Here is a 14,288-nt window from a genome sequence, read left to right as displayed (position 1 = left end):
GAGGTATTCCTTGAGGCTCATGAGACACAGACTTATTACGTCACTTCTGAAGCCTGGTAAACCAGCTGATCGTTGTGAGTCGTATCGGCCGCTTTCTTTAATCAATACGGACGCAAAAATCCTCGCGAAACTTGTGGCAAATCGCCTTAGTCTGCTGATGGACAAGCTCGTTCTCCCGGACCAATCCGGGTTCATACAAGGCAGAGCTACGTCCCATCATCTCAGGACCCTATTCTCACTCTTACAGACAGTGGACCCTAAACTGCGACTGATAGCAGTGTTTCCCGATGCCTCAAAGGCATTTGATTCAGTGGAATGGGACTACATGTTCACTATCTTACAATGCATGGGCCTTCCAGTTAGCTTTATAACATGGATTCAGCTTTTGTACACCTCGCCCACTGCGAAAGTCTTAATTAACGGTCATACGTCCCCCCATCTCACTTACCCGAGGCACACGTCAGGGGTGCCCGCTTTTGCCCCTTTTATTTGCCCTCCTCATGGAGCCCCTAGCGGCTAAAGTCAGACAGCATTATAGTTACTTGGGCTTTCGCTGCTTTCTCCGTCCTATATTCATCTCTCTATATGTGGATGACATGACCCTATATGTCAAGGACCCACAATGCAATCTTAACCCACTGCTACGTGAATTCGTTACATTTGGGGGACACTTCGGTATCCACATCAATTAGTCCAAATCGCAGATTTTCCCACTGACCGACGCAGTCACTTCCTTTGACACAGACTTTCCGCTTGCGGGGTGTGAGGACGATGTTAAATATTTGGGAATTCGCGTGTCGACGGACCGGGACGAACTAATGCGAATTAACTATGGCTGTACAATGGAGCATGTTACGGGTTGCATTACTCGCTGGATTGCCCTCCCCCTAACCATGGCCAGCCGCATCTCCCTTATAAAAATGGTGATACTCCCCAAGTTTTTATATCTTTTAAAAAATATTCCGTATGACCCAGAATGGCATTCCCTGACTTTCAGCTTTACTACCTATGTGCCCAAACTCAGTACACCCATTACTGGCTCCATCCACCTCGATACACACCCCATGTTGCCACCGAGCACTGGCTTGCAGACCCCATCCCACTGGACGGTGTCATTCTCGCCCCCACTGCAGACATATCTGTTGGAACACCCTTACACAGACGATGCCTAGTTTCAATGATCCCAACTTGTTCTCTAGGCATCTCAACACCATGGTGCGCTCTGTTCCTACTTTTTGAAGCGTCTGTCAGATAACAGTCACATCATATACTGTCAGAGCCTCTGACATACTTACTCTGTTGTAGTCTTTACTGGCAAATGTATGCCGTTTTGATTGTTCCTTATGTTACTCTAATCCTACAGTAGTATATAATGGCCCTCACTGCTGATGTATGTACCTGTTGAGTTGCATTCATGTATCCCGCAGTATTATTTTGCTATGTCCTCCCAGTATCTCAGTCATGTCTCCTTTACGGATATTGTACCATGCTTGTCTATTCCTTTACTATGGAAAAAATTCCAATAAATAGAGTAAAAAAAAAAAAGAGTGTTGGAAAGATTGAACATCTACCGGCGCACCTGTCCAACCACTCCGCAGTCCAAATGGAACTAATAGTAAGCCAGAACCTAGCCCCTCCAAGATGGAGTCTGGACAGAAAATTACTCTCAGACCACCAGATTAAGAAGAAACTGAGATCAGAAACAAAAGAATACTTTCTAACAAACAAATCTGGAATCTCCCTACAGGTCACTTGGGATGCATACCAGGCCGTCCTCAGGGGGAACCTGATCAGTATGGCAGCCCAGAAACATAAAAATAAAAAGAAGGAGCTCAACCAGACAGAAACCAAGCTACAACGCTTGAGTGGGGCACTAGGCCAAGCTCCCTTGAGAAAGACAAACTAGGGAAAGAGATAGAAACAAAAAAACAGCAGCTATATAACATTCTGGAGCTCTCAGTCAGAAAAAAGTGGGAGGCAAGCAAACTTTCCCACTATGAATATGGGGAAGGGTGTGGCAAAAGTTGGGGTGATTGGCCATTCGGGCGTCTTGAGAGTGGCACGGTCGGCGGAAAGCAGGAAATGGAGGCATGGCTTTTCTGTCACCAAGATAGTTTGGCTGGGATACCCATGCATGTGCTGGAGCTGGCTGCTGAAGAAGCTGCAGCAGACTGGGGGATGGGGGTGTCTCTCCTCCCAACGTCCTGGTCATACACCAGGGAGAAAATGATCTGACTCTCTTGGGGAGGCTTGAATTGCTGCAAGAAATGAAGTCCTCCATGTGTAAGTTAAGCAACCAATTGGGGGCATGTGAGGTATGGTGGTCAGTGATAACCCCTCGTTTAGTATGGCGAGGAGCATGGTCAGGAGATGCCATGGAAACCTCGGGCAGGAGAGTTAACAGTGCTATGCGTAAACTCACTGAACAGAGGGGGTTTGGTTTTATCAGGCATATTTGTTGCATGCCAAGTCCACAGGGTGTTTTGAAGAGGATGGGGTCCACCTGTCTAGAGTGGGCATGGACCTGTTTTTGCTGGATCTGGGAGAGGCCCTGGAATCAGCAGGATGTAAGTAAGAATGCCGGCCTTGGTGGGGGGCCCTGGTTGTGACGGTGGCCACACCCAGAGCTGTGGCGGAGTTACAGGGCGATCCAGAAGCTGAAAGGTACAAAGGGGTACCCATTTCAGGAGCACAATGGTGCAAATGCCAAATATCCCCAGGAGGTCCTCGCGGTGGACCCTGGAGGAGCGACAGCGCCCCGCTAGTCCTAAGGGCGGTTGTAAACCTGAGCAACCGGGGGTTGCCTGGAATGCTCCGCCCCCCTCAGGGGCCTTAGTAGAGGGGTGGACTGGCGGTCTGCCGGTGGGAGGGGGTAACCCCTCCCCCAAGTTTGGTAGACATCGATTGCCTAGGGCCACAGTGGAATTTGGCTCATCAGGTGGGCAGGCAGTGGAGGGGCTGCCTCCTTAGTGCCACATGAGGGCTCACGATACAGCCACAGGGGACCCCTCTGGGTCCACGCACCCCACGTCATTTCCAGGCATGGGTGGGCAGGGAGATAGGTAGAAGTACCTCTCACACCCACCTGGTGTCCTCTTTTGGCTGCTACCCTGACGCCGTTTCCCTCCCTACCGCTTACCCGGCGTACATTCAGGGGGTGGGGTGGGAGAGGCGTTTTAACCTGTTATTGTGTGTTGCAAGCAGAGTTACAGGGCGAGCCAGAGGCTGAAAGGTACACAGGGGTACCCTTTTCAGGAGCACAAGGGTGCAAATGGCAAATATCCCCAGGAGGTCCTCGCGGTGGACCCTGGAGGAGCGACGGCAACCCGCTAGTCCTACAGGAGGATGTAAACCTGAGCAACCGGGCATTGCCTGGAACGCTCTGCCCCCCTCAGTGGGCGTGAGTAGAGGGGTAGCCTAGAAACTAAAAACAGAGCAAAGCCGTAATAAGATAACGTCAATACAACAGGAAGATCAGACAGCTCCCAGCACGGAAAACTCAAAAATCGGGAGAGCCTTTGCAAACTTTTTCAATGACCTATACACGGAGGACATCACAGCCACAGAGGACTATCTAGCTAAAATAACAACCCCAACACTGTTGGAAGATCTGAGGGATGACCTCAACTCAGAAATAACAATCGAAGAGGTGGTCAATGCGATAGCAAAACTAAAAAAGCGGACAGCACCGGAGCCAGATGCACTGCCAAATGCAATCTACTGCACTTTAACAGAAGAGCTAGCCCCCTTCTTAACTGAGCTTTTTAACGCCATTTTTGTAAATGGGCAAGAAATTCCAAAATCATGGGAGGAGGCAACTATATGCCTAATATTCAAACCAGGGAAAGACCCCAAGAAATGTGGGTCATACAGACCTATATCTTTACTGGACTGTAATTATAAAATATATACACAAATTATGGCTAGAAGTCTAGGGGAAGTCGCTGCACATCTGATACACCTGGACCAAAAAGGTTTTGTCAAAGGAAGACAAATCCAAGAACTGACACATGAGCTACTAGGGGCAATAGATGTAGCCTCCCAAGAGAATATCCCCTTGTCGGTGCTCACTTTTGATGCTGCAAAAGCTTTTGATAGGGTCAGCTGGCACTTCCTGTTCAAAGTATTTGACTGGAACAATCTAGGAGGGGTATTTTATGGGGCGATAAGAGCTTTGTACAAAAACCCAACAGCAAACATCCTAGTCAATGGGAGCCTCACAGAAAAGATAGGCATAAGAAGGGGCACTAGACAGGGCTGCCCACTCTCTCCCTTACTTTTTAACCTGTACATAGAACCTCATACGCTCTTAGACAGAACTCTAGAATCACACCCTTCTACTATCAGGGATGGGAAAAGAAAGTTGCCTTATAAGCAGATGACTTACTGGTTTTCACAAATAACCTCCCAGCCACATTCCCAATAATACTACAAGCTCTCGAAGACTTCGGGAGAGTTTCTGGTTATCAAGTAAACCAGCAAGAAACTGAAATCATGGAATGGAACTCCAAAAGTAACAAACCCCTGGTAAAAGACAGAATAAAATACCTAAGCATTCAAATAGTACAAGACATAGACAAAATAGCCTGTGTGAACTTTAACAAACTTGTTCTCGAAACTAAAAACCTAATAAAAAGCTGGAGGGCTCTCCCCTTAACTTGTATTGGTAGATCCAACATCTTAAAAATTTTGATTCTCCTAAAATTCATGTTCATTTTTACACTATACCATTGAAGTACAGAAGGGATTGGTTTAAAAAAACTACAAGGAGAACTGAGCGGCATTATATGGGTTGACAAAGGAGTTAGACTAGCCTGGAAAAAGCTGAGAAGATAAAAAGAATGCGGTGGGATAGCCACACCAGACTTTTAATAATATAATAGAGCCTTCCAATTCAAGAATGTAAGAGCACTATTAACAGAGCAAACATACCCCATTTGTTGGCCATGGCGAAGCCCGAAGGCAGTTTCTTTCTGTATAAATTTGGTCACCCAAAGTTCCTCAAAAAGTGAAATTGAAGACACTATGGTCTGCCTGCAAATTATGATACCAGATCAGGAGAACTGCAAAGATACCGTATTACAGTCCATTTGCAATAATCTAGGACTCCCCAGGGACCCCGGCCTGCCTGAAAGATTCACTTGCACTACCACTAAGGTAAGAAGTCATATTGAAATGAGGTCAACTACTAGAGGAAAACAAACTAATAGGCTGGGAACAGCTCTCATTGAGGACAAATGGCAATACATCAAAATTCAAATATTACCAACTCAAGAGCTGGGTAGACTCACTTAGAAATAAACAATCAGGAAATAGGGATCTTGAAAAAAATTATGCAAGATAGTGGGACGAAAAAAAAGGAAGTAGCAAGATGGTACTGGAGCTTAATTGCGGCAGAGGATAGGGACTGTACCTTGCCAGTGGAGGTCTTGGGGGGAAAGATCTGCTGACCCTGGAGCATTCAGACCTATGGCAAGTATCAATGTCTACATGTTGGTATGTTGTTAAATCTGCACCCCTCAGGAAGAATCATTTATTTACAGTGCACAGAGCATACTGGACACCTACAAAGAGGAGCAAGCAAGAGGTGAAGTGCTGTCCTACATGCAGAGAAGAAAAGGCTGATGACATACACATGTTCTGGCAGTGCCCCCAGCTCCAATGTTTCTGGCAAAATGTGGGTGAGACACTTACAGAAGTGATGGGCCACAACATAGAGGTAAGCACAGAGCTAATAATATTTGGGGTACTCAGTCGTAATGAAAATAAGGCGAAATTAAGTAATAACCACAACAATCTACTCTTCATTCTGATCCTATTGGCTAGGAGGGAGATCTGCATCAAGTGTGTACTTAACATCTTGCCCACGCATGAGGAATGGGTAACCTCAGTCCAGAGAATAAACAAAATGGACAGAGGGGGGCACAAAGCAAGAGGGCAGGCTTCTGAGTCATTTAGGAACGGAAATATGGTACAGATGATCAATAAATGAAATAAATAAACCAGCTGGCAGCTGCCATTATTATCCTGATAAGGACTCCTATACTTTAGTGCATTGGCCGACAAAAAGTTCAGAGTTTTGACCAGCAAATGTTGAAAAACATAATCTGGCTGAAAACGTTTTTACAACAATAAAGTAGAAGAACACTAGTGCTGTAGATGAACCAGTGCAAAAGTGTTATTTTAAAGAAGAGCAGAGCCAATGTGTATGTAGCACTTGAGAAGTCTCCATCTAAGCCGTTGGCTGTAAGCCTTCCAGTATGTTTTTAACTTTAGGCTGCATGGTAATTTAGTAAATTGTGAAATTTCCCTAATTGCGCGCCATTTCTTTCTCGCAGTTTGCCAAGTGTCTCGAACACTGCACCACTCAATTGTAGCGTCGTCTTTGATCACTCATGTTTTTACTTCTGCACAATTCCTTGCATTGGTTCCACCCACACGCACCTTGTCCGCTTTAGCTCAATGTGACAGCACCCCTGCGTACTCCCAACGACGAGGCACATAGGCTGCTTCAATTCTTACCCAAGAGTTATGTGCCTGCCTGCATATCTCTGAATGGAAGCAGTTTTCTCGTATGATGAAATGCAATATGTGGCTGGAGAGGGCAGTGCTTGCTTCTCATGCATTACAAACAATACAGCCTGAGGGTGGCGTCATAAAAGAGCTCTCCATACCTGAGCAGAAGCTGTTGCTGGTCCTGTCCAAGCTCCCATTGCCAGACTGGAAGTCCTTGCTCTCCTCTTCTGCGAAGGGGGACTCAGAGGATAGGGGAGGCCTTCTGCCGAGGCAGATAGGGGTGCAGTACCATTCTCTGGATGCGGATGCCGGTGCATGCTTATTGTAGCGGTCTAGTTTATCTAAAGTGCACCCCCTTCCCGGAAACACTACCACACATTGTATCACTCTCTGGCCAGGCGTGGCCAGAGAGCATATATAAAGATGTCGGGGTCGTTTGTGACTTCCGGCTGCTACCACCATCCATGAGTGTCGTATTTCCCTCATTAACAGCCCTGCGGCGCGCGACAGCATAGAGTGATATCAGGTGGGGCCTACCTGACCCCACGACACTGGCGACGAGGGTGGGATGTAACGTTCCCACAACAACAGGAACTGCCCCCAACTGAAGCCGGTCTGCCAGGAAGAGGAGAGTCCCAGCGCTGCATAGCGCGGATGACGCGTCTGCACTCGACTCGACTCGAATCCTGAAAGTACCGCAAGCTGCCCGCATCATCCAAGCCGCCGGTGAGTGCTCGCAAGCCTAGACCCCAGCACCCGTTTGCGTAGCCAGCACATGACGTGTTGGAGCTCCCGAGTCAAGCCCGGTCGAGCACGCGTCGGGAAGAGCAGCGCGCGCATGCGCATTGGCCCCCTGCTGTATCCAGGCCTGAGGAGCGCGAGGGAGACCACGAGCGCATCGTCAGCGCTCAGAAAGTTATGACACAGCTGACTCCAATCGGCACAGAAATTAAATAAGGACACACAAACAAGCACAAGCAAAGGCAAGCCCTGAAACCATAAGGAAAGAGACAGTAAACAATGCAAATGAATGGTGGGCATTGAACATCATCAAACACTGGCAAGTGCAAGTCCCTAGACCGGGAGAATAGACCATAAGCAGTGGCAGAAACACATAACCAAGTTGGGAAGTGGCACAAAACGCTGCGGCAGGCGTCTAAGCTGTAAGCACTTTGCAGCGATGCGCCCCTTTCAAAATCCTGTGTTTTTACGACGTCTTGATTACGTACTTATACCTGCCCTTGTACTATCACAGGGTTTGCTCCATACGGCCCGATTCCCTCCCGATACGATCGAGACCACTGAGGAGCGGTGAGTCTGTTTTTTCCAGCTGTTGTAGTTTCATGTCATTCTGAACGCAGTTGAGAGTAATACCTCGTATCCCCCTATCTCTCCCCAGATTCAGTACCCTCGTGGGACATTGATTTGGGAGCGAAAGCAGGTCTATTTTATTCTTTTCCGACTCTGACACAATGGGTGGTGTTCCATTTTTTAATTGTATATAATATGGATTCTGTAAGGTTCGTTAATTTTTGGTTGTAACATTTAATTTTCCCGTTGTAGATTTGTGCACATTGGTACAAGCTGATGATTATGGCTGGCCTCTTAAGATTAGACTAGATGGGACATGCCAGATTTGATCCGATAAGCGTGAGTGTTTTACTTTTCAAGATACTATGTGACCGCTTATGTACCCCTACCCAGAGCTACGATGTGGACGGGCTCATATGTAAACTACACCTTAATTTTGCAGGTGCAGTTTCTCCGCTCTCTATACTCCGGAGCCTGCGCGCCCGACCTTCTCATGCTCCAGCCCTCCCTGTAGGGCTTTATACGGTAATTTTGAGGACCTTTGGCCTTGATAATCTGTTTTAAGGTCCCCCTTAAGACACTTTCCTTTAATATCGTTTCACTTGCACCCTAGGTGCCCTTCCGCTTCACAGTCCTGAGGAAGACCCCTTTTTAAGGTGGCCAATGACCTACAAGTCCCTGGGGTTGAAACATCAACACTTCTTTTCAAGCCAGCTTGTAAACAACTGAGATTTTTTACTGTGTCGGAATTTGGAGCTTGGCTATCTTTGACTATGTTGACTTGTGTATAACAGTTTAAAAATAATATGCCTAATTTTGTCGTCTAATGCGAACCAGTTTATTTCACCAATTCTTTTGCCTGTCCATAACACCTTATCCTCGCAAACAATCACCCAATCTGTCCAATACCCCCTCTCTTTTCCTCTGGGCACAATGTGTAAACATTCTTGATTTCTCATGCATACATTTGAAATTGTGATGGTGTGATTAAACAACAATGTCCAGTCCTTTGATTGTGTATCTTATTTTTCCTTACGTATTACAAATATCTGTATTATTTTCTCATGCTGAAACTTTGTTTACTGGGACCACTCATTATTGTACTGTATATTACCCAGGTCCCAGTACCATTGGGTCTACCCTTTACGTAACGCCTGGTACTCACCCAGTGGTCTGCCTCCATAGCAAGCTTCCTGGGGTCAGTCAGCTTACTATCAATTAGGTGCTGGTGCAGATCTGCAAAACATAGACTAGACAAGTGCACCCATGCAAATAAATTGCAGAGCCCCTGAAAATCTGTCACATTACTGCCCTTCACCCAGCCATCCAGTGACTTGCAAAACATATCTACACATTCCAATCAAGTGTTGGCATCAGACTTCTTACTGGACCTGAACTGATCCCTGTACTTTTCAGGAGTGAGACCATACTTAGTAAGAAGGGCGCCCTTCTTGTCTGGATAGGTGAGGTGAAACCCCTTACCCAAAGCTATTAAAGTATCCCTTGCTTCTTTTGGGAAGAGAGGCCACAATCCTGCTCCTCAATTCTCCTCAGGGACCCCATTCATGTGTATCGCTGCCTCGTAACCCTGAAACCACCTTTGTATGTCATCCCCCTTCTTGCATTCTTTGCCTACATTCTTAGGCATGTGCACAATCCTGTCTGCCTGTCTTGACGGGTTGCTGCCACCATCTGAACTGGCTCTACTCCTCTGATCCAGCTCCTTTATCCTGAACTCATGCTCTAACATCACCCGTTTCTCCTCCATTGCTAACTTAAGCTTCTCCAGTTCTACTGCAACTCTCCTTGCTTCCCACCTGTCCTCCAGCTCTCCTAGGGACAGGCCACTGCTGTCTGCCCAGGAGGGTTCCCCCCTCCCAAAAGCACATCCACCCTAGGAATGGGCTCCTCCGCCTCTCCACTGAGATCACCAGACTGTTCGCTGGCATGTCTGGCTGCTACCCAGGCCCTCTGCGCCTTTTGTAGCTCCTCCTTCCTAGTGAGGCTACTGACTTGGACTTTTAGGTTTTTGCAGATTGATTTCAATTCCCTAACATTGTAGGATTCCAACCTATTCTCCTCAAAAGCAATTTCCAGGGATACAACAGATGATGCTCTTGATTCAGGCATGATGAAGTAGCAAGTTCAAACTGGCAAGATCAAAAATAGGCCAAAAAGAAAAAGAACCAGTATGTGGCACGTAATGGTCAGCGATATGGCAGTAGTACACAGCAATCACTGTAAGTCAAGTGCAAACGCAAGTCCTATCCTCACCGCTGGCAACCAATATTAGAAATGGGATTTTTGGTATGCTAGGGCATGTGCCAAAGCCTTGCAGAAACCACCACTCTAGTCAGGATAAGGGAGTTACACTCCTAAAATAACCCCTGCTCACCCCCTTAGTAGCTTGGCATGAGCAGTCAGGCTTATCTTAGAGGCAGTGTGCAAAGCATTTGCACATAACCAACAAGTAATACAGTGTAAGCACTACAAAAGGACACCACACCAGTTTAGAAAAATATCCAATATTTTTATATACTTAAGATAAGACCAAAAATTATAAAAATCCACAATATAGTACTTAAGAATCTTCAGTTATCAAATTATGCTTGAAAAACAGTTCCTTGATGTCAATAGCTCCGTCTGGGGCTATTACGGCGTCATGAACAAACAAATCTAAACAGTTCTGGCTGGCTGCGGCGTCGAGAGCCAGCTACGGTGTCGGGAAGACCCGCAAACAGTACCTTTTAGAAATGCAGGGCGTCGGCGAACTCTCATTAAGCTTCCAAAAGCACGGCGTCGGTTGCAGAGGTCAGTGCAGGAGTCGTCGGGGCCCTCGAAGTCACACGCATTACAGATCGAACTCCTGTCTGTTGAAGTCAGGAGTCCTGGCGTCGGTAGGCGTCGGGTGCTGCAGTGCAAAGTGCTGCGATGCAGCGTGTGGTGCCCTCAGGTCGTGATGCGAGCAGCGGCTCGATGGCGGTGTCCGATGTCGTCATCAGTGAGACCAGGGTCGGGGTGCAAAGTGAATGCGGTGCTCGTCGCGGTGCTGGCAGTTCGCAGTGCAAGCAGCGGCGGCGTCTTTGCTGAAGTGCTGTCGTCGGCTGACGAACTGGAGTCTATGGCGCTGGTGTCAGTAGGCCAAGGCAGCGGTGCGGGATGGCGGTGGTGCGCCGTGTAGCTTTACGAGCGGTACCCTCGAACCATGGTGCAAGCAGTGATGTAGATTTCAGCATGGAGCGTCGTCGTTGTGGATACCAAGGCGTCGTCGTAAAGTGAGGCAGTGCGGAGTGCGGTGCCCACAGGTCGCGGTGCGAGCAGTGGCTCGGTGGCAGCGTCAGCAGGCGTCGCCGGTGAAACCAGGGTTGCGGTGCCCTCTGTGGTGCCTTCAGGACACGGAGTCGGCAGCGGCGTTGTCGACGCCGTCAGGTTGCTTATTCTTCTGTTGCAGCACAAAACACACAGTCTCCAGTGCTGAGGGCAGAAGAGCTTGAAGTCTTTTGTGTACCTGAGACTTCTTGAACAGGGGGCAAGCTCTACGTCAAGCCCTTGGAGAAACTCACAAAAGTATATTGCAGAAAGTTCAGTCCAGTACTTTCACTGCCCAAGACAGAAGCAGTCATTGCAGGCCAACACAGCAAAGCACACAGCAATGTGGTAGTTCCTCCTCACAGCTTCTCCAGCTCTTCTTCTTGGCAGTCTTCATGGTCCAAAAGAGTTCTAAAAGTTAGGGTCAGGGGTCTGGGCCCCAATATTTATATCCCAAAATCCTTTGATCTCTTAGGCAGAGTGTGTCAGTGCCCAGCCAGAACCAGTTCTGCCTTCTCTGGTGTAACTTCCTGGCAGGAGGTGGAGACGGCATGGTCAGAGGCAGGCCAGGCCCTTTGAGGTGCAAGGAAATCTCCTCCCCCTTCCCCAATTGCGGCCCAGGTCTATCCAGCCCTTTCCTGACCCGCCTAGACTATCTGGAGCCACTCCTGCTCTCCAGCCTTCTGTCATCCAAAACTCAGACAGGGAATCCACATTCCAGCAGCGGCACATGGGATGACTGAGCAAGAAAATACCTACTTTCTAAAAGTGGTATTTTCAAACACAGAATGTAAAAATCACCTTCACTAAAAGATGCATCTTTAGATTCTGAGTTCAGGCATACTAAACTTTATTTTCCTACCTAATTTCCCGGCCAAATTATGTTTATAAGATGTTGTAGGAGAGTAGGATTTGCCTCTTATGGTTACCCCCACTTTTTGCTGGTGTTATACTGTTTTTCGACTTTAGTCTGGCTGGGGTCCTGCTATTCAGGACCCCAGCCTTGCTGCTTCCTCTCTAAATTGATTGCATGTACTTTAGGTACACTCCAGATTGGATTCTGGGGTACCCTTGTGAGTCCCTAGTATATGGTATACTAGGTACCCAGGGCTTAGGTACCCCAGAGGCCTACCAGGGGCTGAAGCATGTATTGTGCCACCCCTGGAAAGCCCTTCAAAATGATACCACAGGTCTGCTACTGCAGCCTGGGTAAGGTGATGCATGTACCCCTTACTGAGGTATAGGTTCACTATACCTCACCTATCACTGCACATAGTAACCTATCAGTCACCCCTATGGCAAGCCTTATCAATCCACAAGGCAGACCCACAGCCCTCGTGAGTAGCGTGGAACCGGAACTCCTGGTCACCGTGCACTTTTGCAAGTGCATTGACTTCTCGACGTCTCTTGAAGTCGTGCTTGGGGTTACCCGTAGTTCCCACCTCGAGCAGAGAATCCACCGAAGATTGTCAGCCTAGTCATCCCGAGTGACCCGTGGGCTGCCATTTTGCATTTCCTCTCGAGGCTCCTTCGCGATCCCTGGTCCATCGACTGGTGGGTCCCTGTGAAGGAAACTTTGATTTTCCTTGGGCTGCCTGGTTGCTCCAGACATGCCCTGACTCCCTACCAAGTGGTGAGTCCCCCAGACCTTGCTGGTCTGCACCAAAACATCTTTCTCCTTTCTGCGTGGGTTGCTGTTACCAAGGCTTGTTGTGTCCAATCCAGGCACCGACGCTGCAGCACTCGACATCCTTCGTGGGACAGCTCGAATTTAGCTCCTGGTTGTCCTCGACGCCTCCTGGTCCTCGTGGCTGAAGAGTCAAGCTTCACCTTCTTCACCTGAAATCACCCGACATTGGTGGGCATCCGCCTATCGTTCTCCTGGTCACTGGCATGGGACCCAGACTCTGTCCCCTCTGCTTTCAGGTTCTCCTCAACTTTGATCCAGGCTTGGATCTCTTCGGACACTTCGCATCTTTCCGGCAGCAGCACTTCTTTGCCAGCTCCCAATAAAATCGATAATGCGACCTGACACCATTTGACACCCATGCACCCGGTTTCCCTGGGTGAGGTAACTCAAGTACTCCGGTGCTCCCGTGGGTGTGGACCCTAGAACTTCTTAAGTCCCAAAGGGTTTGGTCCTGACTCATTTCTAAGTGTCCCTAATCTTTAAAAATCTAACCGCAACTTTCCCCATAGAAGCTAACGGGAGCTCGCGGCTGTGTTCTCACACTGCACATGGCCCCCGTGGGTCCCCTGTGTCACTACCTTGGGTGGTTCCTTGGGGTCCCAGCGATTCTACAGGCTCTAGGCCTTGTGTCTAGTTAAGTCGTGGTTCTTATACCACTATTTTAGTATATGGTTTGGCTCGCCCCTAGGGCCTGACGTGTATTTGTGCTATTTTACTGTTCTATTTGAAGTGAAACTTATGTGTTTTGACCTCTAGCCTCATAAAGAGACTAGGAGGGTGTGTTTAGAAATAAATACATATATTTTATATATATACCTGGTGTGGTTGTCTTTCATTTAGCCATTCAGGAGATTATAGACTAGTAAAACAAGCTGCTTTACATTCCTTCAAGACTTAGCCTGAAGGCTGCTCTCCATAGCTACCACTAGGATAGCTTTCAATAAAGGTTGTCTTTAACCTATCATCAATAAGGGGTTGTTTGGACTGGTGCAGGGTGCCCACTATAACTAGTGGACTGCATATACTAGGCCAACTTCTCACATTGGTGTGCAGCGTGTGGGATTCCAGCTTGCTATTGTTTTACCAGATAATCTCAATTGAGTGACTAACTGAAAACCACTAAAGGTACCCTAGGTACATTTAATACAAGCTTTAGAATACAGTAAGTTCTACTGAACTTAGAGTTGTGTGTTAAAGGCTTAGCACAACCTTTCTACAACTCAAGAGAGTTTAGTAGGCCACACTAGAATAGGTAGTGCAATACACCACACCGCACTAGTAATGTCTTCAAGGCCAGGAACTAGTGGGTCCCTGCCAGAAGCCAATGGGCTTCTTGTCTCCAAGTACGATAACCTCCCATTCATGGAACTGAGAGCATTATGCACTACTAGGAGACTGAAGACAGGCAAAATCCCAACCACCCAGCATCTCATAGAGGTACTCAGGCTGGATGATCTCAGAA

General features: G+C 47.8%; 1 long non-coding RNA gene across 2 annotated transcripts in view; it reads right to left on the bottom strand.

Annotated features, from left to right (window-relative positions):
• Window positions 1-7,325, bottom strand: part of LOC146822590 (uncharacterized) — a 282,910-nt gene extending 275,585 nt beyond the window's left edge. For both annotated transcript variants that reach the window (XR_014961805.1, XR_014961804.1), the window contains exon 1: window positions 6,675-7,325. This is a non-coding gene — a long non-coding RNA (uncharacterized LOC146822590). The remainder of the gene's footprint in view (window positions 1-6,674) is intronic.
• Window positions 7,326-14,288: the final 6,963 nt, after the last annotated feature.

The sequence above is a fragment of the Triturus cristatus genome, chromosome 5_2 (genome assembly GCF_964204655.1).
Source record: "Triturus cristatus chromosome 5_2, aTriCri1.1, whole genome shotgun sequence".
Taxonomy (NCBI): domain Eukaryota; kingdom Metazoa; phylum Chordata; class Amphibia; order Caudata; family Salamandridae; genus Triturus; species Triturus cristatus.
Note: the sequence above shows the minus strand (reverse complement) of the source record. Positions and strands in the feature narration are given on the sequence as shown.